At 41.1% G+C, this 23,780-nt stretch overlaps 1 long non-coding RNA gene across 2 annotated transcripts in view; it reads left to right on the top strand.

The window, feature by feature from the left end:
* LOC139041685 (uncharacterized) overlaps positions 1 to 20,860 on the top strand; it is a 51,447-nt gene extending 30,587 nt beyond the window's left edge. Inside the window, exons 2-3 of one of the 2 annotated variants that reach the window (XR_011497344.1) lie at positions 19,703 to 19,849; positions 20,583 to 20,860. This is a non-coding gene — a long non-coding RNA (uncharacterized lncRNA). The remainder of the gene's footprint in view (positions 1 to 19,702; positions 19,850 to 20,582) is intronic. The other variant, XR_011497343.1, reaches the window with a different exon arrangement.
* The last annotated feature ends 2,920 nt before the right edge of the window (positions 20,861 to 23,780 follow it).

The following is a 23,780-nucleotide window of genomic DNA, read 5'->3' as shown; positions in this document are numbered from 1 at the left end:
TCTTTGAAACTGTAAATACTTAATTGGGGGTAAGAGATATATTAATATTTATCAACTGACATCTTTGGCATATTTGGATGGAGATTCAACTGTAAAGGAAATATATGTACAGTCAGATGCTTAATGACGGGGATGTGTTCTGAGAAATGCATCGTTAAATGGTTTCATTTTTGTGCGAGTGTCATAGAGTGCACTTACACAGACCTAGGTGGTGTAGCCTACCACACACCTAGGCTCTATGGTACTAATCTTATGGGACTACGGTTGTATATGTCGTTTGTCATTGACTGAAACATCATTATGCAGTGCACGAATATACTGGGGGTAGAGCAGGGGCATTGGCCATGTGGCTGCCAGGTGGCCAGTTCCTCAGTTTCACTTTTGTTTTCACCTCTAGAAATGAAAGTCATTTTGAGAATGATGGCAATGGCTGTGACTACTGACTGTAGCCGAATCTGCCTGGGTTTCAGTTTCACAATAAAACAGAGAGTACTTTTCTCCCTAACCTCTAGGACACTGAAGTTTAATGTCATCATGAGGGACAGTGCAGTGACCTTTGGGAGACAAGTTGCTCTGTCATACAATCTGAGCCAGCAGCACTCTCTACCCAAGCCTTTGTGTTTCAATGGACTCCTCAAATCAACTTTTCAGAAACAAGTTCTTTTTGTAAGGCCAGGATTTCATTAGAACGTCAGTGTACCTAATATTAAAATAAAGCTTTCTGATCTTCCGTCAAATTTTCCAGACTTCTTTATTTGCCTCACTGCTCAATAAATTTCTAGTTGCTAGAGGGGACATGAATGAGAAAGAGAGCCTTTGTTGAGGTTTTGGGGTGAGTGTGGTTTTCCAGAATATTCCATGGTGATTTGAAAATTAAGACCTCTGTGCATGACAGGGGCACACTTGCACTGTACATGTTCTATGAGGGTTTTCTTATTTCCTTCTAGGTCTTCCTTCACTCTGCCTGTGGATTTCTATAACACTGTTTTCGTATTTGGCAATTGCTCCTCATGAATGAATTATGATTATGGCAAATCTTGTATTAAAAATATTTTTAAATGAATAAAGCCATTCTATTATTAAATGTAACTCCTTTATTTTCTCACATATTCATGGGATATGTCATAAATCTTATTTGTAGTTTTAATATGTTAAAATAATCACCAGCAAGAAATAAGGTTGTGATTATTCAAGTGGCCACACTAACCAAAGACTGATCCACCTGTTTTTCCCTCTTCCTCTGAGATGCTCATCTCAGGTCCTATTTCTCTGATAGAGTCTAAATCAGGGGTCAGTAAACTATAGGCCAAATCTGACCAGTAGCCTTTTTCTGTAAATACATTTTTATTGGAACATAGTCCCACCCATCTATGTAAGTACCGTCCATGCTGCTTTTGTGCTACAAGAGTAGAGCCGAGTAGTTGCAACAGAGAACATATGACTCAGGGAGCTGAAAACATTTACGTTCTGACCTTTTACAGAAAGAGTTTCCTGACTCTGGTCTAAGATATGTTTCTATATAGTCTTTGACTATTGTGCGGGATCAGAATTGGCCACCTCAAAATGTGTCTCTTTGGTCTGATTATTTTATTTTTTTATTTTTTATATATTTTTTAACTTTTTCTTAAGATTATGATAGTTTACAACTTTGTGAAATTTCAGTTGTACATTATTGTTAGTCATGTTGTAGGTGCACCACTTCACACTTTGTGCTCTCCCCCCACACTCTTTCCCCTGGTAACCACCAATCGATTCTCTTTGTCTCTATGTTTAACTTCCACCTATGAGTGGAGTCATACAGAGTTCGTCTTTCTCTATCTGGCTTATTTCACTTAATATAATGCCTTCAAGGTCCATCCATGTTATTGTAAATGGGACAATTTTATCCTTTTTTATGGCTGAGTAGTATTCCATTGTATATATATATCATATCTTCTTTATCCAATCATCTGTTGATGGGCACTTAGGTTGCTTCCATGTCTTGGCTATTGTAAATAATGCTGTAATGAACATGGGGTGCATGGGACTTTTGGAATTGCTGATTTCAGGTTCTTAGGATAGATACCCAGTAGTGGGATGGCTGGGTCATATGGTATTTCTATTTTTAATTTTTTGAGAAATCTCCATACTGTTTTGCATAGTGGCTGCACCAGTTTGCATTCCCACCAACAGTGTATGAGGTTTCCTTTTTCTCCACAACCTCTCCAACATTTGTCACTTTTTGTTTTGCATATTTTTGCCATTCCAATGGATGTAAGGTGATATCTTAGTGTAGTTTTGATTTGCATTTCCCTGATGATTAGTGATGATGAACATCTTTTCATGTGCCTATTGGCCATCCATATATCTTCTTTGGAGAAATGTCTGTTCGTGTCCCCTGCCCATTTTTAAATTTTTTTGTTGTTGAGCTGTGTGAGTTCTTTATATATTATGGAGATTAAGCCTTTGTTGGATAAATAACTTGTAAATATTTTTTCCCAGTTAGTGGGTTGTTTTTTTGTTTCAATCCTGTTTTCATTTGCCTTGAAGAAGCTCTTTAGTCTGATGAAGTCCCATTTGTTTATTCTTTCTATTGTTTCCCTCGTCTGAGGAGTTCTGGTGTCTGAAAAGATCCTTTGGATACTGATGTCAAAGAGCATACTGCCTATATTCTCTTCTAGAAGACTTATTGTTTCAGGCCTAATCTTTAGGTCTTTGATCCATTTGGAGTTCATTTTTGTGAATGGTGAAAAAGAATGGCCAATTTTCATTCTTTTACATGTGGCTGTCCAGTTTTCCCAGCACCATTTGTTGAAGAGACTTTCTTTTCTCCATTGTAGGCCCTCTGCTCCTTTGTTGAAGATTAGCTGTCCATAGATGTGTGATTTTATTTCTGGACTTTCAATTCTGTTCCATTGATCTGTGCACCTGTTTTTGTACCAGTACCATGCTGTTTTGATCACTGTAGCTTTGTAGTATGCTTTGAAGTCAGGGATTGTGATGCCCGCAGGTTTGTTCTTTTTTCTCAGGATTGCTTTAGCAATTCGGGGTCTTTTGTTATCCCACATGAATTTTAGGATTCTTTGTTCTATTTCTGTAAAGAATGTCATTGGGATTCTGATTGGGATTGCATTGAATCTGTAGATTGCTTTAGGTAGTATGGACATTTTAGCTATGTTTATTCTTCCAATCCATGTGCATGGAATGTCTTTCCATCTCTTTATGTCGTCATCAATTTCTTTCAGGAAAGTCTTGTAGTTTTCATTGTATAGGTCTTTCACTTCCTTGGTTAAATTTACCCCAAAGTATTTTATTCTTTTTGTTGCGATTGTGAATGGGATTGAGTTCTTGAGTTCTCTTTCTGTTAGTTCGTTATTAGAGTATAGAAATGCTACTGATTTATGTATGTTGATTTTATACCCTGCAACTTTGCTGTAGCTGTTGATTATTTCTAATAGTTTTGCAATGGATTCTGTGGGGTTTTCTATATATAAGATCATGTCATCTGCAAACAGCGAGAGTTTCACTTCTTCATTGCCTATTTGGATTCCTTTTATTTTTTTCCTGCTGAATTACACTGGCCAACACCTCCAGTACTATGTTGAATAAGAGTGGTAAGAGTGGGCCCCCTTGTCTCGTTCCTGTTTTCAGAGGGATGGCTTTCAGTTTTTGCCCATTGAGTATGATGTTGGCTGTGGGTTTGTCATATATGGTCTTTTTTATGTTGAGGTACTTTCCTTCTATACCCATTTTATTGAGAGCTTTTATCATAAATGGATGTTGGATCTTGTCAAATGCTTTCTCTGCATCTATTGAGATGATCACGTGGTTTTTGTTTCTCATTTTGTTAATGTAGTGTATCACGTTGATTGATTTGCGGATGTTGAACCATCCCTGTGTCCCTGGTATAAATCCCACTTGATCATGATGTATAATCTTTTTGATGTATTGCTGTATTCAGTTTGCCAAAATTTTGTTGAGGATTTTTGCATCTATGTTCATCAGTGATATTGGCCTGTAGTTTTCCTTCTTTGTGTTGTCCTTGTCAGGTTTTTGGATCAGGGTGATGTTGGCTTCATAGAATGTGTTAGGGAGTGTTCCATCTTCCTCAATTTTCTGGAATAGTTTGAGAAGGGTAGATATTAAATCTTCTTTGAATGTTTGGTAGAATTCTCCAGAGAAGCCATCTGGTCCTGGACTTTTATTTTTGGGAGGTTTTGGATTACGGTTTCAATTTATTTGCTTGTGATTGGTTTATTCAGATTCTCTATTTCTTCCTGCTTCAGTTTTGGGAGGTTGTATGAGTCTAAGAATTTATCCATTTCTTCTAGGTTGTCCAATTTGTTGGCATATAGTTTTTCATAATATTCTCTTATGATCCTTTGTATTTCTGTGGTATCTGTTGTGATTTCTCATCTCTCATATCTAATTTTATTTATTTGAGTCTTCTCTCTTTTTTTCTTAGTAAGTCTTGCTGAGGGTTTGTCAATTTTGTTAATTTTTTCGAAGAACCAACTCTTCATTTCATTGATCCTTTCTACTGTCTTTTTTATTTCAATATTGTTTATTTCTGCTCTAATTTTTATTTCCCTCCTTCTACTGACTTTGGGCTTTTTTCGTTCTTCTTTTTCTAATTCTGTTAGGTGTCATTTGAGATTGCTTATCTGAGATTTTTCTTGTTTATTGAGGTGAGCCTGTATTGCAATGAATTTCCCTCTTAGGACTGCTTTTGCTGTGTCCCAAATGAGTTGGTATGGCATGTTTTCATTTTCATTTGTCTCCAGATAATATTTGATTTCTTCTTTAATTTCTTCAGTAATCCATTGTTTGTTAAGTAGCATGTTGTTTAGTCTCCACATTTTTGCCCCTTTCCCAGCTTTATTCTTGCAGTTGATTTCTAGTTTCATAGCATTATGATCAGAAAAGATGCTTGATATTATTTCAACCCTCTTGAATTTGTTGAGGCTTGCTTTGTTTCCTAAGATATGGTCTATCCTTGAGCGTGTTCCACGTGCACTTGAGAAGAATGTGTAACCTGCTGTTTTTGGATGGAGTGTTCTATATATATATTAAGTCCATCTGGTCTAATTTTTCATTTAATTCTACAATTTCCTTGTTGGCTTTCTGTCTGGATGATCTATCCATTGGTGTTAATGGGGTGTTGAGGTCCCCTACTATTATTGCATTGTTGTTGATGTCTCCTTTTAGTTTTATTAATAGTTGCTTTACAAATTTTGGTGCTCCTGTGTTGGCTGTGTATATATTTATAAGTGTTATGTCATCTTGGTGGAGTGTCCCTTTTATCGTTATAAACTGCCCCTCTTTGTCTTTCTTTATCTGTTTTGCTTTGAAGTCTACTTTGTCTGATATAAGTATGGTGACACCTACTTTCTTATATTCATTATTAGCTTGGGGTATTGTCTTCCATCCCTTCACTCTGAGTCTGTGTTTGTCTTTGGGGCTGAGGTGTGCTTCCTGGAGGCAGCATATTGTTGGGTCTTGTTCTTTAATCCATCCTGCCCCTCTGTGTCTTTTGATTGGAGAGTTCAATGCATTTACATTTAGAGTGATTATTGAAATGTGGGGGCTTAACGCTGCCATTTTATCACTTGTTTTCCAGTTCTCTTGCATTTCCTTTGTTTCTCATCCCATGATTTTTGGACTACTAATTCAGGTAGGTAGATTTGTATATTGGCTTTCTTCTTACTTGTAATTTGTGTCTTTATTCTTGTTATTTGTTTAGTGGTTACCAAGTGGTTTGTATAAAACATCTCGTAGATGAGATAATCCATTTTCTGATAGCCTCTTATTTCCTTAGATTAAGACGTTCCATCCTTTTCCTCTTCCCCTTCTAGGTTGTTATTGTTAGATTTTTTTTTTCTTCCTTCTTGTGTTGTGAGTTTGTGGTTAAAATGACAAGATTATATTTATTCTTGGTGTTTCCCTTCCTTTTATCTTTAATGTTATACTTAACTTTTGCTAACCTGTTCTGATGGAAAGCTGCAACTTTCTGATTTTGTCTTTCTACTTATCTCCTTTGCTCTGCATTTTGTAACCCCTTTCTTTTTTTTGATTTTTCAGGTATGAGGGTCTTCCTGAGCATTTCTTGTAGGGGAGGTCTTGTGGCAATGAACTCCCTTAACTTTTGTTTATCTGGAAAAGTTTTTATTTCTCCATCATATTTGAAGGATATTTTCACTGGATAGAGTATTCTTGGCTGCAAGTTTTTGTCCTCCAGAGTTTTGAATATATCATTCTACTGTCTTCTAGCCTGTAAGGTATCTGCTGAGAAATCTGCTGACAGCCTTATGGGGGTTCCTTTGTAGGTTATTTTCTTCTGCCTTGCTGCCCTTAGTATTTTCTCTTTGTCATTGACTTTTGTGAGCTTCACTACTATATGCCTTGGGGTTGGTCTTTTTACATCGATAAAGTTTGGAGATCCATTGGCTTCTGTCACATGGATTTCCATCTCTCTCCACAGGTTTGGAAAGTTCTCAGCCATTATTTCTTTGAACAGGCCTTCTGCCCCCTTCTTCTCTTCTCCCTCTGGGATACCTCTAATCTTTATGTTGCATTTCCTGATTGAATCAGATAATTCTTAGAGAGTTTCTTCATTTCTTTTTAGTCTTAGTTCTCTCTCCTCCTCTATCTGCAGCATTTCTATATTCCTATCCTCCAAATTGTTAATTCTGTCCTCCATATTGTCTATCTTACTGTTCAGAGAGTCCATATTTTTCTTAATCTCCTCCATTGTGTTCTTCATCTCCAAAATTTCTGATTAGTTCTTATTTATTGTATCAGCTCTTTCGTGACATAGCTCCTGAACTCGTTGAGTTATCTATCTGTATTCTCTCTTAACTCATTGAGTTTTTAAATGATGGCTATTTTGAATTCATTCTCATTTAGGTTATAGATTTCATTGTCTTTAGGATTGTTTTCTGGGTACTTGTCATTTTCCTTCTGTTCTGGAGATTTAATATATTTTTTCATACTGCTTGATGGTGTGGATTTGTGCCTCTGCACAGAGATAGAATTTAGTTACTGCTTCCACTTGCTTCTACTCGAGTGTGGAGGGGGAGAAGCTGTTTAATCTGCACCAGCCAGAATCACTGTCAGCTGTTGCTGACTGGACCTGGGCCCCTCCTCATGGTCACAGTGGTCCTGTGGGGTCTCTTGTCATCTGTTTCCACCATCGCTCTGCCGATGCGTGCACATGCCCACCCTTGGTGTGTGGCGATGCTATGAGCGTGTCCGCTGGAAGAAAGTCACTTGCAGGTACTGGGCTGTTTGGAGGTCGGGGTCAGAGAGTTTTCAGCTATCTCCACCTCCTCCCGGGGGGAAGTCTGTCCACCTTCCAATGTATAGCAGCACGGGTCTCTCAGGCATCCTGAGATGCTGTGTGGATATCCTTTGTTGACTGATGAATGTCCAATTAGTTGTAGATTCGAAGGGGGAGAGACAAAGAAAACTGCTCACTCTGCCATGTTGCTGACGTCCTGGCTTGATTATTTTTAAGAACAAAAGACTCTAAAAGAAACTTTGACCTTCCCTCTAATTGCCTAAAAAAATTTAAGATAAAAGGCCTGTCCCCAGGATAGGCCATCACCATAGATAACTCTGGGTATTGGCAGACTGGGAGGATCCTTGCTAAACCCACTCTTATCAAAGTTCTGTCTACCAAACATTTGCTTTTCCATTTCCATGCGAGTTGTCTTCCTCCCCTTGGAAGCCCCAAACCACTACCCCCAACACCCTCCTTTGTTTTTAGCTGAAGATGGTATTTAAGGGAACAGCCTCTGCCATTTTGACGAGTTGCTCAGTTTTCTTGAGTGTCTCCCATGTATACACGTTATAAAGCTTTGTTTGATTTTCTCCTGTTATTCTGTCTCATGTCAATTTATTTATTTAACTTTTTAATTGAGATTATGATAGTTTACAACCTTGTGAAATTTCACTTGTACATTATTGTTTGTCAGTCGTGTTGTAGGTGCACCACTCTGCCCTTTGTGCCCACCCCCCACTCCCTTTCCCCTGGTAACCACTAATCTGTTCTCTTTGTCCACATGTTTAACTTCCACATATTAGTGGAGTCATATGGAGATTGTCTTTTTCTATCTGGCTTATTTCACTTAACATAATACTGTCAAGGTCCATTGATGTTGTTGTGGATGGGATGATTTTATCCTTTTTTATGGCTGAGTAGTATTCCATTGTGTATATATATGTATATATATACATATATATACCATATCTTCTTTATCCAATCATCTGTTGATGGGCACTTAGGTTGCTTCCATGTCTTGGCTGTTGTGAATAATGCTGCAATGAACATAGGGGTGCATGGGTCTTTTTGAATTGCTAATTTCAAGTTCTTTGGATAGATACCTAGTAGTAGGATGGCTGGGTCATATGATATTTCTATTTTTAATTTTTTGAGAAATTTACATACTGTTTTCCATAGTGGCTGCACCAGTTTGCATTCCCACCAGCAGTGTATTTTCTCCACAACCTCTCCAACACTTGTTATTTTCTGCTTTGGTTACTTTAGCCATTCTAATGGGTGTGTCTCATGTCAATTTAATTCATAGCCCAGCCAGAAGGACCTAAAATGGATGGAGGAAATGGTCTTTCTCCCCTACACTATCAATTAAGCTTTTAGCTCCTTGAAAACAAGATCAAATGCTGTTTCTCTTTGTATATTCAGTACTTATCACAGAGTCTTGTTAGAAAGAAGTGCCCAAGTTCAGAAAGAATGAAAGTAACCTAATCTGTCTGTATAATCATGCTCCCCCTAACCCCCACCTTAAAGAATATGGGAAAGAACTGTTGAAAGCCAAGCATAGGGTGATTTCCTGTCAGGACAATTTGGGGTTGATTTTCAGGAAAATCTGTATCAATAGGGCAAACTGACCTTGGTTGCTTCTGTTCTTGTTCCAGCAATCCAGGGGTGGGAAGGCAGGGATGTGAGGGAAGGACCCATGCAGCCTTTCTGCCCCAAGAGCAGCTTCATACCTGTGATTTCCCACAAGTCTTTGTAAGGACGTCACTGTCTCAGGTGCTGGGCAGCTTGGCCGAGGACTGGCTCAGCGGCATGCTGGGGACATCTGTGTTCCCCAGTCACTCATCCCAGCAGGCAGATTCTGTTTGACATTTGGTAATGCATGAAGAGGGTTCTGGGGAAGCACATGGAGCCTGTTCTCTGTCCTCCTTCTGCCTTGGTTTGGATGCTCTTGGTTGACTTTCCCTACATGTGTAAACCTGGGAAGTGACTAGAATGTAAATTCATTTTTATAAATGTTCATAGATCTAATACCTCATTTGAGTAGGCCTTGGAAAGCCCTCAGGGAAATACTCTTCTTGTTTCCTTAATAACCAAGCAAGATGTGGCAAATCTGTACTAAGTTTATTACCACTCCGACCCCTTATTGCCCTTCTGCTGTCAGACATCACTAATAGATCACTGCATTCTTTCAGACAGAGCCTCAGAATCCTTCTTAACATGTTCCACATAGCCATCACCAATTAGTCAGAATTGGCACATGAGATGAAACCTTACTTTCCAAAGCTGGTTTTGTGTATTTCTTAGTGTGAGAATTTTATTCCACCTTTTATTTTTTCTTAGCTCTTCATGTGGTAACTGATCCAGCCTGAAGACAGAAACTGGGGAGGCCTGGCAAAGCAAGGCACTCTCATCAGAGTGCTGAGCACAGACAAGATGTGAGGTGACCAGGTGGAGTAAAGCAGAGTGTGCACTGGAAAGTCACGTGCAGGGAACCTGGAATAGGAGGAAGGAGCCAGGTTAATGTGGGCATTGGATCCAGGCCAAGACATCTGAATGTGATTTGGAAAGTCAGTGTTTCTAAAGGCTGGTAAGGGTGTTAGGGTTCTCCAGAGAAACAGAACCAATAGGATAAGATGTGTATACACACACACACACACACACACACACACACACACACACATACATATATAGAAGGAGAGACAGAGACAGACAGAGGGGTGGGAATGGGGATTTATTTTAAGGAATTGGCTGATGTGTTTGTGGAAGCTGGCAAGTTCAAAATCTGCAGGCAGGCCAGCAGGCTGGAAATGCTGGCAGGAGTTGATGCTGCAGGCTTGAATGTGAAGGCCGTCTGGAGGCAGAATTTCTTTTTCTTGGGAGAACCTCAGTCTTTTATTTCAAGTCCTTCAACTCATTAGATAAGACCCACATACATTATGGAGGGTCATCTGTTTTATCTAAAGTCTACTAATTAAATGGTAATCACATTTTAAAAACACCATAACTGCAACATTGTCTGGCACTTGACAAAACAATGGGGCACCACAGCCTAGCCAAGTTGACACATTAAAATTAACCATCATAGTCAGCACAGGTAATTTTCAATGGCAGACAGATTTGTGTTTTTAAATTTGTATTCTATACTTTAATTTCATTTATGTAAAACTTCTGATTTCACAGAAATTATTGGTTAGAACGAAGGTAAATTTATTTAAGTAAAACAACATTGATTTAAAGAAAATTCTTAAGTAAATATTGGGCACAGATGGTATATGGATTTGGTGAGTATACGAAGGTTGTGCTGAAATGACCGAGATTAGAGAATGGCAGGCAACAGAGAATTGCTACTTTTGGCCTTAAACAAATGACAACCAGATATTTCTCCAGCAAAAATGGATTTATCCAGGATCAGCAAAGACTTGCAATTCAGGGCCTGCACCCATGGCAAGCCACATACTAGTCCCTAGCAGCAAAGGGAGAAGAAACTCTTTTATAAAAGGGAAGAGGAAGTTGGGAGGGCCATTGTACACAGAGTTTCTTGCAGGAACGGAGAGTTCTAAGCGTACTGGCTTTTCATGGGCTGAGTTGCTTGCTGGTCAAGAAGAGGAAGTCTTTCTTCTTCCTGTTCCATGTAGGGCATGACAGCGCCTCCTTTTGGCCTCCTAACTCCATTTTAATGAAGTTTCTGTTCATTAGTTTCTACATTTTCCCCTTTTGATTGGGATTTTTCTCTGAAAGCATCACTGATCAAGAGTCAGGTTTTTGCAGTTTCAGCAGGCTTTTGTCCTTCAGTGCCAAGGAGGACCTTTCTTAGGTGTGATATCCCATGTTGGAGGGAAAGTGCACACTGATTGGAAAACTATTGAGGCCACATTTGAGTAACAAGGAGGAGTAAGAAGGACAACTCTCAGGCATTTTTCCTTTCTAAAGTCCATATGTTGTCAAGATTGTAGACACCGGAGATCACATGAAGCATTATGTTGTCATCAAATGTTTGGCAGACAGACTTTCAACAGGCCTGGTCCAGACATTGTGGGAAAGCTGTCTCATCAGATGTCATCTGCTTCAATTCCAGGAAATCTTTACTTTTTGATCACCAGATGATGTGTAGGTCAAGTCAGGCTTTGGTACTTTCTGTAGGTGTGTCACATGAGTCCAAGAGTCAAGGCCCTGGAGTTTGGCAGCACAAGGGTTAGTAATAGTACCTGACAGAGACCTTTCCAGCGAGGTAAAGCAGGTCCTTCCGGCCATGTCTTTTCCAATAGATGAAATCTCCAGGTTGTGAGGTGTGATGCTGAAGGTCTTCATCTCCTTGGTGTGCACTGTGAAGAGATTTCTCTACCAAAATGTGGTTATTTTTAATAGAAGAAATTAGGCTTTTGCAATACTGGAGAGTAGCTCCTTTATCAGCTGTGGGTCAAAAGGAGCCAAGTGCATTGGGCATCATGTGACTGTCTCAAAGGTGAGAGTTTATGAGTTCCAGAGGGGGTGGATCTGAGATTTAGAAGGACACACAGCAATGCTTTTGGCCAAGGTATTTGGGGCGTCTCTACAAGCTTTGCCAATTGAGCCTTAATGATGCTGTTAGTGTGTTCAAATAAACCAGAGGATTGAGGGCGGTAAGCGCAGTGAAAGTGAAAAACAGGCTGAACAGCACAGACTTGCTGAAGTACCTGATGAGTAAAACGGGTTCCTCAATCACTAAGAAGCTCAAGAGGAGTTTCCCAGGTGGGATAATCCTTCTCAAAAGGACTTTAGCCACAGAAGAGGCAGTAGCCTGTCTACAAGGGAAGTCTTCAGTCCAGTGAGAAAACATGCAAACCATGACTGATACATGTTTATCTCCATGAGACCAGGGGAGCTGTATGAAATCTGATGCAGGGTCGGCAAGCTGAGGAGTCTAAAGAAAGATTTCTTGGACTCTCAAGGTCTGGCAGTAGTGCTCTTTTATTCAGAGAATAGTGTGGAATAGCATGGGGACAGGACCCATGGGCAGTCAGAGCTGCTACAAACATGGGTTGAGGGTAGGGCTAAATTTAAGGCATAGGTATGTGAGTTATCTCTTTACAAGACAAAGGAAAGAATATGTAAAAAAAGTCTTTAAAATGGTATCAGTGCAGGTGGGGTCTGGTTATTGGGTGGTCCTATAATTTTTAGATAAGAATCAAACCAGATTAAGTAAATGGCAGAAGCCACCACCTTAAATATCATCTTCAGCTAACGACAAAGGAGGATGTTGGGGGTGGAGGGGGACTCGATCATGGGAGATTACCACACAAGTACAGGAAACAAGATGCAGATTTAAGTCCTTGCCTTTAGCATTGATTAAGAGTTTCTAGAGATAAGGTCATCCTCCCTTCTTCCTGGTGCAGAGAGGGAGACACCTTTACAGATGGAGATTTTCTTTACAACGTCAATGTTTCTTAACAAAGGGTAAGTAAATTCTACTCCTCAGAGCCTCCTTCCCATCTGCAGTTTTTAAAAGTAACCAGTCTAAAATAATCCTCATCAAAATCCATTTGCCAACCTTGAATGGTCCATTAGGTAGTTTAAAATGTCCAGCAGTAGTATGAACAGGCTTCTTTGGATTGTATTTTGGACAAGTGAGGTAGGCACTTTTTGCAGCCTTGTTGATATTTCCCCACCAATATTGACTCATGAATGCTATCATTTTGTCAGTAGACCAGTGGTTTAATGCATGTACAGTGGTTAGGAGTGGGAATGTTAGAGTTTCCAGTAGGACTGGGCTGTTATTGGTCTGAACCAGAGCTTTCTCTTTTTATCAAACCAACAATTGTTGAATTTACAATCTTATTTTTTTCTTCTCTCAGGCCAATTGTTGGGCTTCTCTAGTCAGTTTTCTAAGTTATCATTTTGGGAAATATCCCTTTGAACCATGACAGAGGTTCGGCTGCTGTTGGTTCCCTTAAGGGCTTCATACTTTGTGGAAATGTCAGCAAGATGATTTCCTTTAGCTTCCAGAGAGTCAAGTTTAGAATGTCCTGGGATCTTAATAATAGCTAACGTGGCAGATAAAAGTATAGCATCTAATAATTCCTGAACATAGTGGCCATTTTTAATTTTATTTCCACTGGAAGTAAGGAACACTGCTTCCACAACATTCAAAAATCATGAGCTACTCTAAAAGCATATCTACTGTCAGTATAAATATTGGCAGTTTTGCTTTTGGCTAAAGTACAAGCCCATGTAAGAGCATGTAATTCAGCCTGTTGGGCCAAAGAAGCCATAGGTAAAGGTGCTGCCTCAATGGTATCAAAAGGAGTTTCAATAGCAAACCAAGCATAGTATTTGCCATTGTCATCTTTAAATAAGAACCATCAGTGACTCATGAGAAGTTGGTGTTCCCTGAAGGAGTTTCCTGCAGGTCATCACGAGGAGTCAGGAGGTGATCTGTCAGCATTAAGCAGTCATGAGGCACTTCACTGGTAATGGAGGCGAGAAGAGTGGCAAGGTTAAGGTTAATGACAATTTAAAAGAGTTATGTGAGGAGCAGTTAACAAAAGGATTTCATAGGAGGTGAGGCAGCTGGCTGGAAAATGTCGAGCGTGATGAGAATTCAGGGGGGCTTCTACTGCATGAGCTACAAAAATGGTTAAAGGGGATCCCACAATGATTTTCATGGTGGTCTTAACCTAAAGGGCAGTGGCAGTAATGGTTCGGCGAGGGGGTGGGCATTTCCATACTACAGGGTCCAATTGCTGGCTGTAATACCCTATGGGTTTATGGTGGTCCCCTTGTTTTGGGGTAAGTACCCCAAGAGCACTCTCTTCCTTTTCACGTATAAGAAGGGAAAACTGGACTCTGATAATTGGGATGTCCAAGGGCAGGTGGGTTCATCAAACTCTCCTTTAAGGCTTTAAAAGCTGTGTCATCCAGTTCTTCCCTTAAAATCAGGTCGGGGTTGTTGTTCTTCAGTAAAACATGCAGAGGTTTGGCCATAAGAGAGAAATTTGGAATCCAATTTTGGCAATAACCAAGTAGCCCGAGGGAACCTCACAGCTGGTGTTTAGTTTCGGGTTTTGGGAAGCTTAGGCCATCATGAAACCTATCTGGATTTAGGTGTAGCCCTTGTTTTGATATATGATACCCTAAATGTTGAACCTGGGTTTGGGCAAACTGCCATTTCTCTTTAGCAACCTTATGTCCCTTTAAGGCCAAAAGCTTTAGCAAGTGGAGGCTGTCTTCCTGTGGGGAGACTTGGGAGGGAGAGCAAAGAAGAAAATTGTCCACATATTGCAATAAAGCAGAAGCCCTAGGGAACTCTATATCCTCCAGCCCAGCCTTCAGGATTTGTGAGAAATAAGAAGAGCTCTCAGGAAAACCCAGAGGCGTTTCTGTCCAGGGGAATTGTTTTCCTTCCCAAGTGAAGGCAAAAATGTACTGGCTAGCTTCCTCAGCCAGAATGTAAAGAATGCACTGCATCAATCAATTAGCCTGAAGGATTTGCTTCCGGTAGGGATGGATGTTAGTAGTGTATGAAGCTTAGAACAACAGGGTGTTGAGGGATAACGGTGTTGTTTATTGTTTGGAGGTCCTGCAGTAACATCCACCCTCAGCCCGTGGGTTTCCTCACAGGTAAAGTAGGAGCCTTACAGGGACAGTAAAGGGACAATGAGGCCTGGAGCCTTGCGATCCTCTATAATGGGTTTTATACCTTGAAGGGCTTCTTTACTTACAGGGTATTGATCAATTCTGAGGAGAGATTTGGAGGGATATTATTGATTCTTGATGGAAGGTGTGCTGTGAGCTTCACCAGTATCAGTTAAAGATTTTGCCCTTAGGAGGGTGGTAGTTGATTCAATAGGAACAAATGATCAGTGTTTCCAGAATCAGCTCTAGTACCATCAGAGACAGGGCAAATAAAAGATGTCAAAGTGTCATTTAATTCACCTGGTTGGCTGTTTTGATGGCTACTGTGAAACTCTAGAATTATTTCTCCCTTTCGGGAGAAAGAAATTCCAGCATGATACTTTTCTAAGAAGTCTCGGCCTAATAAATAAACAGCAGTGGAGGAACTAAGAAGAAAAAGGTTTGCATCTCTAAAAGGGCCTAAACAAAAAGGAATAGGTTCAGACAGGAGCCTGCTGAGGCTTCTTAGAGATGCCCACTCTCTGCACTGTGCTAGCACTCCGAGGCGGGGGCTGCTTTACAGTAGTGGGGTTAAGCACGGAGAGGGTGGCTCTGGCATCAGTTAGGACAAAAAGAGATCCATTTCCAACCTGGAGAAATGTTTCTCCAAGCTGATTAAGAGGGAGGATTGGGAAGAGCCCCTGTAGTTCCTTGGAGCCCCATCATTGGGAATTTGGAGGACGTTGGAAAGGCTGGTTAGAGGGTTGAAGGTGCCTGAAGAGCTTAAATTTGCAACAATCTCTTTCCCAGCATTCTGGCTCTTTGCAATAATAACACAAACTAGGAGGTTTTGGATTTCATTTAGGGGCCTTCATTTGCTGGAGTTGGAGATTAAGAATTTTAGTGGTCTGGGGGCTGGCCCCGTGGCTGAAAGGTTATGTTCACATGCTCCACTTCAGTGGCCCAGGGTTCACTGGTTCTGATCCTGGGCACAGATCTACACACTGCTCATCAAGCCATGCTGTGGCAGCGTCCCACATAGAAGAGCTAGGATGACTTACAACTAGGATATACAACTAGGTACTGGGGCTTTGGGGAGAAAACAAAAAAGAGGGAGATTGGCAATAGATGTTAGCTCAGGGCCAATCTTCCTCCCCCCCCCCCCCCCCCCCACACACACACAAGAATTTTAGCAGTTTGTCTTTAGGTGACACATCTAGAGTGCAAGAGAGTCGGTTTGCCAGATTAACTAAATCTGGAGTGGACATGGTTCTCATCCCATCTGGGTCCTTTTTACTAGAAGGGAAGGTCCTAGTTCAGCCCATTAATAAATGTACAGTTAAAAGCTACCTAGAAGCTAGACCAGAATTTTCTTTAAAAACAATCTGAAGTTGATTCTAATAGTTCATCAGGTTTTTGTGTACAAACCTGAATTTTGGTCCAATCAACAGCTTTGCAAAAGCCCTAGGAATTGCCTGACGATGTCATCTAGTGATTGCCTGAGCCCGATCATACAGCAGGGCAGTGGGTTGATCCACTGATTGTAATTCTATAGACCTTTCAGTATTTTCCCTATTAGCAGTTTTCATCCAATGCTGGGCCTGGCCTTCTCTGACAAGTGTATGAACCAGCTGATATAAGTCAGAGAAATTGGGATGATAGGTTTGAATGACTATATTCAATTCCTCACCAAATCTGTGAGAATCTTTGGCTATTTGGGGGAAATCTTTGACTATGGCTTGCAGTTCAGCTGTAGTCCAGGGAATCTAAGAAACTGAGAGTTTAGCTTTGGATCCTCGGAAGGCTTAATTTTAAAGGTATGGTTCTGATAGCTTCAGAGGAAGAGAGAGTGGGGAGAGGTCCAGGGAAAAGGGGAAGCCTGGCAGGAGAGTTAGTGTCGGGGAACTGAGGGTGTGGAGGAGGTGTAGGCGGTATAGAAGGGGAGGAGGAAGATGGCGCTGAAGGCAGGGCCGGAGCCCGAGGGGTTGGGGGAGAGGAACATGATGGCGCCTGAACCCATTTTATCTTTCTTTAATCGTTTGTTTGCCTCAGTTAATCTTAAAATCTTATTTTGCAAAGAGGCAATTTTAGACTCCTGGTAACATTTGGAAACCTCAAAAAAGCAACAGAAATAGGCCTTCCCTTCAGCTTTGGAAATTGCAGAGCTGTGATTGTCCAATTCAGTTTTATTAAAAGTAAGTTTGGGGAGTTTGAAACCTCCCTATAATGGCCATTAAATGACTTTTGGTCAAGTCAGTCCATTTAGTTAGAAATGCACATGAGGAATGATGGAGGTTTTTAAATATAAAATCATCTGGGGTCCCTGTTGAGGGGTGCCCTCAAAAGATTTCGATAGCCAGGTCGAAGGCTAGACAGCACAGTTCCAGTAGAACATTCCTGCTCTGAAGGAATGGGCCAAAGGCTGAACGGCACAGTTCCAACAAAACAGTCCAAAAGTTGAACAGAAGGCTAGCACGGTTTCAGTAGAAACAGTCCAGTTCCAAAAGGAATCCAACCAAAGGCTGGCACGGTTTCAAGGGACAGCCTGATTCAGAGTGGGGCCAAAGTGCCGCCTGAGTGCTCGCAGACAAACAAGGTCTTAACCGAAAAACGACAAACTTTAAAGTAGATCCTGAATAAGGTCTGGAGAGCTTCAGACACAAAGTGGGCAGAAGCTCAGACCCAGGAGGAAGACTGACCCTCAAAATCCCGGGTCGAGAGACAAGCAGCGAGCTCAGTGGGTCCTGTGCGGGGCCACACCTGTTAGCTCATGAGCCTCGGAGCCATCAGGGGTCTTCTCTGGATTCTCGTATGGGCCACCAAAATGTTGACCTTAAACAAAGATAGCCAGTTATTTCTTGAGCAAAAATAAATTTATCTGGGATCAACAAAGAATAGCAATTCAGGGCCTGCACCCATAGCAAGCCATATGTAAGTCAGTAGCAGCAAAGGGAGAGGAAACTCCTTTATACAGGGGACGAGGATTGGGGAGGGCTGTTGTGAACGGAGAGTTCATGGGAAGAACTGAGAGTTCCAAGTGTAGCCGCTTTTCCTTGGCTGAATTGTGACAGTCTCACACTGGCTGACAGCTCTTACTCATCAAGAAGAGGGAGTCTGTCTTTCTGTTGGGCTCTGCCATCTAGATAGGGCATGAGAGCTCCCCCTTGTGGCCTCCTGACTCCATTTTAATGAGGTTTCTGTTCACACTATACTCCTGTAACAAGGAAATGTCAGAAGAAAATGGGGTTTTAGGAGGATTAATTTTGCTGCCCTGAACAAAGGCCATGGACAGACAGAGTTCATCAACAAATAATAAATGTGAAAATGTTCTCTCTTATTATAATAATAAAATTATGCATTTTCTAAAGATATCAACTCTTTTTTTGTATGTGTGAGGAAGATCTATGCCAATCTTCCTTTATTTTACATGGAATGCTGCCTCAGCATGGCTTGACCAGCCACGCTCAGCCCACACCCAAGAACGCACGCCTGGGATCTGAACCTGTGAACTCTGGGGCCGCCAAAATGGAGCACGTGTACTTAACCACTGATGCAGGCTTGGCAAGCCGAGGAGTCAAAAGAAAGATTTCTTGGAATCTCAAGGTCTGGAAGCAGTGCTCCTTCATTCAGAGAATAGCATGGAGTAGCATGGGGACAGGACCCATGGGCAGTGAAGGGCTGCAGACATGGGTTGAGGGTAGGGCTAAATTTAAGGCATAGGTATGTAAGTTATCTCTTTACCAGACAAAGGAAAAATTATGTTAAAAAAGTCATTAAAATGGTATCAGTGTAGGTGGGGTGTGGTTATTGTGTGGTCCTATAACTTCAGATAAGAATCAGATGTGATCAGGTCAGGACGGCCTATGTTTCCAGAGGGTGACATAGGTTGGTATGCAGGGCAGCACGCCTTGGGCTTCTCTCCCTGGGGCGGCCTCAATCCCCATCAACCACTATGACCTGGGTCTGGCTTAAACAACCCTAAAGATGCTAACATTTTGCCCTATTTTCTGAATGTAATTTTCGCAGTCTGCTGTTGTTTTTTAAAAAACAGTTGCTCATACTACCTTTTTTTTCACAAGTAGAAGTTTTATGTTTTTTCTTCTTTTAGTAGCGTCTTACTTTAATTATCATAGCCCTACAGTATAGTTAAATACCTAGTGTTGTTAGTTCCATCTCATATTCTTTATTCAAATTTTTCTTTGATAAACTTATCTAGTTTTTCTTCCTGAGACCATCAGAATCTAGTCAGATTCTCCAAAATTTTCACAGAATGTTAATTGGATTTTGTGTAAATTATTTTGAGAGTTGTAATGAATTCATGTATAATTCACTTATGGCTGAATTTATGCACATTCTCAATAAAATTTGATGTTTGTGACTACAAGCACAGATAAGATTAGAGTCAATGAATTGGTCTAAAGTAACAACAAAGACATTTTATCTCAGTTGCCTCCTTCGCTTGAGCAATTTAGACTATAAATAGCTAAATTGGATTTAATTTCCTTTCACTTTTGCACCTAAATGCTTGGTTGAGATGTAATCCAACAATCAAAGAGCCAGTGACCGGTGGCAGGGAGCAGAATAAAATAAACAATGATCAACATTGTCAGTGAGCGGATTTAGAAACTCTTGAAGTGTAATTCCCATTTCAACTTTTATTTCAACTTTGATTTTAATTCCTTAATATTTCAAATGGAAACTCATGATCCCTTTCTGCAAGGATCGGCACCTTGGGTGTTCTTATGTAAATTTTTTTCTCACTTCCTCTGCACTCCTCATGCTGGTGGTGTCTGTGCCGCTGGGTCTCCTGGCCCGGGCTAATTCTTGGTACTCTTGAATCTCTCCTGACAGCAGAAAGCAGTGCTCAGACAAGTTGAATGATTCAATGAAAATTTAATCTGATCTCATCTTAGCTGTAAGCGGCAGCCTGCTATCAACTAGAATTGTAATGCTGGGAACGATCTGCTTCCTGCAGGCCTCTCTCCCTTCTCTGCCTTGGTGAGTGACTGCTACAGGAATTTAAAGCATGTAAAAAACGTGGTAAATGTTGGTTTGTTGACTTGACCATTGAACTGGACATCTTGCCTTCCTGCAGGTAAAATGAAAGAGGGCAATCACAGATTCTAGATTTTGTTTCTAAGGGCAACGCATTTAAGTGCATTCACTTAAGTTGCTTCTTGATGCAGTAATGTCCTGTTTTGCTTTAAACTAGACTTCCAGCTTTGAACTCAGATATAAAAGCAAAACAAAACAAAACAACAACCAGAACGAAGGAATCTCTGTCAATAGAACACTTGAGCTGCAAAGACTGGCGACCTGAAGGACGGAGTTGACATGATGTGATTTGTCAGTTCGTGATCTGAAGGAAGGGAATCCTTTATTTGTGGCTGGCTAAGGAAGGCTAGTTATGATGCAGAAAAGCTGAGAAATGGTAGAAGAAAGGAGGGACAAACAGGAGAAGAGAAAAAAGCTGGATATAAGAAAATTATTAGGAACAGAAGAAATGGCAGCCTGTAGAGTTGGTGATGCCAATGTTGAAGAAGGTTATGGTGACCACTGTCACATTGCTGGCCCCCAGTGATCCACATCTCCCAGTAGTTGCCTTTGTGTGGTCCTCTCTCTTTGAACCTGAGTTGAGACTGTGACTTATATTAACTAACTGGAAGTGGCAGAGTGATGCTGTGTTAGTTCTCGGTCTAAGCCTTAAGAAGTTCTGCTTTTGTGTTCTTAGGAGCCCTGGTCTGCCTTATAAGAATTTTGTTATTATGCTAGAGCTATGTGGAGAGACCGTAGGAGAAGCCACATAAGAGGGAGAGGCCCTGAGAGAAAAGCCCAGCCATCCCAGTGTCCCAGCCAAGCCCAGGCCCCTGCTGACCTACCAGCTGGATGAATCCGCAAGAGTGACCATTGGCAAGATCAACAGAAGAGTCACCCAGCTAAGCCCGGATCACAGAATTGTAATTAAATAAAATGTTTATTGTTTTAAGCCTCTAAGTTTTGGGTTGGTTTGTTAAACAGCAAAAGATAGCTGCTGGTATGACAGTGGAGGAGAAGAGTCAGAGATCAAGACCCAGTGACTACTCTCCAGGACAGCATCGTGTAGTGTGAAGATGCAGGCCTGGGACCAAAGCAAGCTTGGTTCAAATCCTTACTTTGTCACTTTTTAGCTCTGTGGCCGTGGGCAAGTTATTTAATCTCTCTGGGGCTCAGCCTTATCTGTAAAATGAGAAAAATATTTCCTCCCTCACAGGACCGTTAAGAAATGAAGTGAGTGAAAGTTTGGGGCACATAGAAAGTAAGTACCCACCAAACAATAATTCTGTTCCGTCCCCTCCCTGTGCTTCCCTTGGCCTGAGAGGATGAAAGTGATCCAAACTACATTGACTCTGAAGGGTGGTCCCGTGACCTGCCAAAGGCAGTTCTGTCACAGGTCAGTTTTACACTGTGTGTGTGTATTTGATAAACAGTCATTGTGTCTCTAGGAAAAGAGGTAAACCCCTAAAGTAGAAATGATGGATTATTTTTAATGATGACAGGTTTTGGGGCCATGGCTGGAGTCAATATGCATTTGTGTCTATGTCTCAGACCGTCTACACCTGTTCCTCTGGAGGAGCACAATTGCTCATTAGACTAAACTTCCATCATCAGGCAATGTGGAAGTTACATTCACCTTATTTTATTGCAGAAGGCATGAAGGCATATACTATATTTCCATTAGATTTTCACAAAAAAGCATTATTATCCCAATTGTTTATAAAGTTTGCTTAAGCAAAAGTTGCGCATTTTGAGGGTCAGCCCCAGTGGCCTAGTGGTTAAGTTTAGCACACTCCTCTTCGGCAGCCTGGGTTCAGTTCCTAGGTGCAGACCTACACTGTTCCGTTAGCAGCCATGCCATGCTGGTGGCCCACATTCTAAAAAATAGGGGAAGACTGGCACAGATGTTAGCTCACAGAAAATCTTCCTTGGCAAAATAATAAAATAAAATAAAAAATTGCACGTTTTGAGGCAGCACTGGATGACATATGGCAATTGTTGAGGCCTTGCCTTCTTACTGGAAGGTGATTTAGGGCCCTGGAAAGAAAAAAGCCCCAGATTGAGGGTCTAAATTATGTTGAAACTGTACAGACATGAGGTTTCCAAGCCTTTTAAGAGAAACACACACTCATGAAAGAAAGGATAAAGAAGAAAATAAACCTACTCTGGCCTCAATTTCCAATCTGTAAAATGAGAAAGCCAGACTGGAAGGTTCTGCAAGGTCCTTCCAGCTCTGAGTGCAAGAGACTCTCAGATCCCATGTCTGTGTTAGCCCTCTGTGGACAGTGAGATTAAAAACACAGGCTGCTCTCCAGCAAAACTTTAATTGCAGACCTTTAATTAGAAAAACAATCAAAGTACACTTTCAGATTATGTTTTTTAATTTTATTTTTGTGTTTTTCTTGTTTCCATTTTATTTTGAAAGAGACATGAAAGCCACAATTTTGCCAAATTGCCGCACCCATTTCCTTGCTATACAACTACCCTGTCAAGATAACCAAAAACAATTTTCTAAAATTTATTTTTAATGAGAAACTTAGGACCCTGAAATTTGTCTTAAAAATGATTTTCCTTCGGACTCTTCTAGGGCTCACAGGGTTTCCGTACCTCAATGCCAACGGCAGGGCAAAGGGACACGGCTCAGTTTAGTAATTCCCTCGTGTTAGTCTTGTTCAAAGTTGTTTTTTTCTTAATGGCTTAGAAGAGCCATTCAAGTGCTTTGATTCTAGTAGTAGAAGCTCCAATGGGGACGGTAGGTGAACGCCCGTGTAATGTTTAGTCTATTAAAATGGCCCTATCCAAAGCTTACGCAGAGTGCATTCTTACCAGGGACCCTGAATAAGGGGAGGTCATCATGGAAGAAAGCATGAGAAAATAGGAGCGCTAAAGTGAGTCTGGGAGTGCCCCTCCTCTGTCCAGATTAGGTCCCATGATTATAGTGGACATTTGGTTTTGCCCCCTCTCACGGCGAGAGGGAAGGATCTCCCCGAAGTCTCCCTGTGTGCTTCCAGAATGCTGACTTGCCCGCAGGCTTCACAGTGGAGCCTGTACATTAGACCACAGTTCCTCAAACTGCCTGTGTTGAAGGACCAGTTTGCTTTCTCTCCTACATCCCCATCCACTGTGGACTGATACTTGTGAAAAATACCATATGAATGAAGCACTGGAAAAATGACACACAAAATAAAGACGTACAAAATATAAGCCTCAATTTTTTATTATTAGATTTAATCACTCTGTCGAATTGCAATAAAAGTTTGTAACCATCCTCAATTTCTATACTTATCTTGTTGCAGATGGTAACAAAAATGTGGGAGCAGGCCCTGGTCCGTGGACTACACTATGAGCAGCACTGACTTAGATGAGGCCAGTGGTATTCTCTGGTTCCCAGTAAGTATCTCAGGGGTGTTCTTATGTCCTGAGCTGGTCCCATTCACGTGAATGTTGGGGCTTGAGTTGAGGACACTGGGACAATAATGCTCTGTTTTTCCTGGCTGGATGCCACCTTAGGATCACAAGAGAAGTTTGGCTTGAGAATGAATTAACACTGAGAAAGCAGAACCAAGTGATGGCGAGTCAGAGGCTGAATCTACTCCTGTATTGTAGGGAAATATAAGCCAATAAATTAAAATTTTTTGCTTACGCCAGAATTCATCTGATTTTCCATTGTCTGTGAAAGAAAGAGTCCTATGTGATACAGTGATTAATTTGCATATTTCCCATGAACTCTCAGCCAGCTTCCCTTTTGCCAGTCATCTTTCCAAAACACAGATCTGGGTATGCCATTCTTCTGGTTATGGAAACCTAGCTTCCCACTGCCGTAAGCATAGGTTCAAACTTCCTAAACTGTCACTCAAAGTCTTTCACAATTGAGTCTCCTATACTTTTTCAGCCT

Source organism: Equus asinus, chromosome 23 (genome assembly GCF_041296235.1).
Source record: "Equus asinus isolate D_3611 breed Donkey chromosome 23, EquAss-T2T_v2, whole genome shotgun sequence".
NCBI classification, from domain to species: Eukaryota; Metazoa; Chordata; class Mammalia; order Perissodactyla; family Equidae; genus Equus; species Equus asinus.
This window is presented reverse-complemented; position numbering and strand designations above follow the sequence as displayed.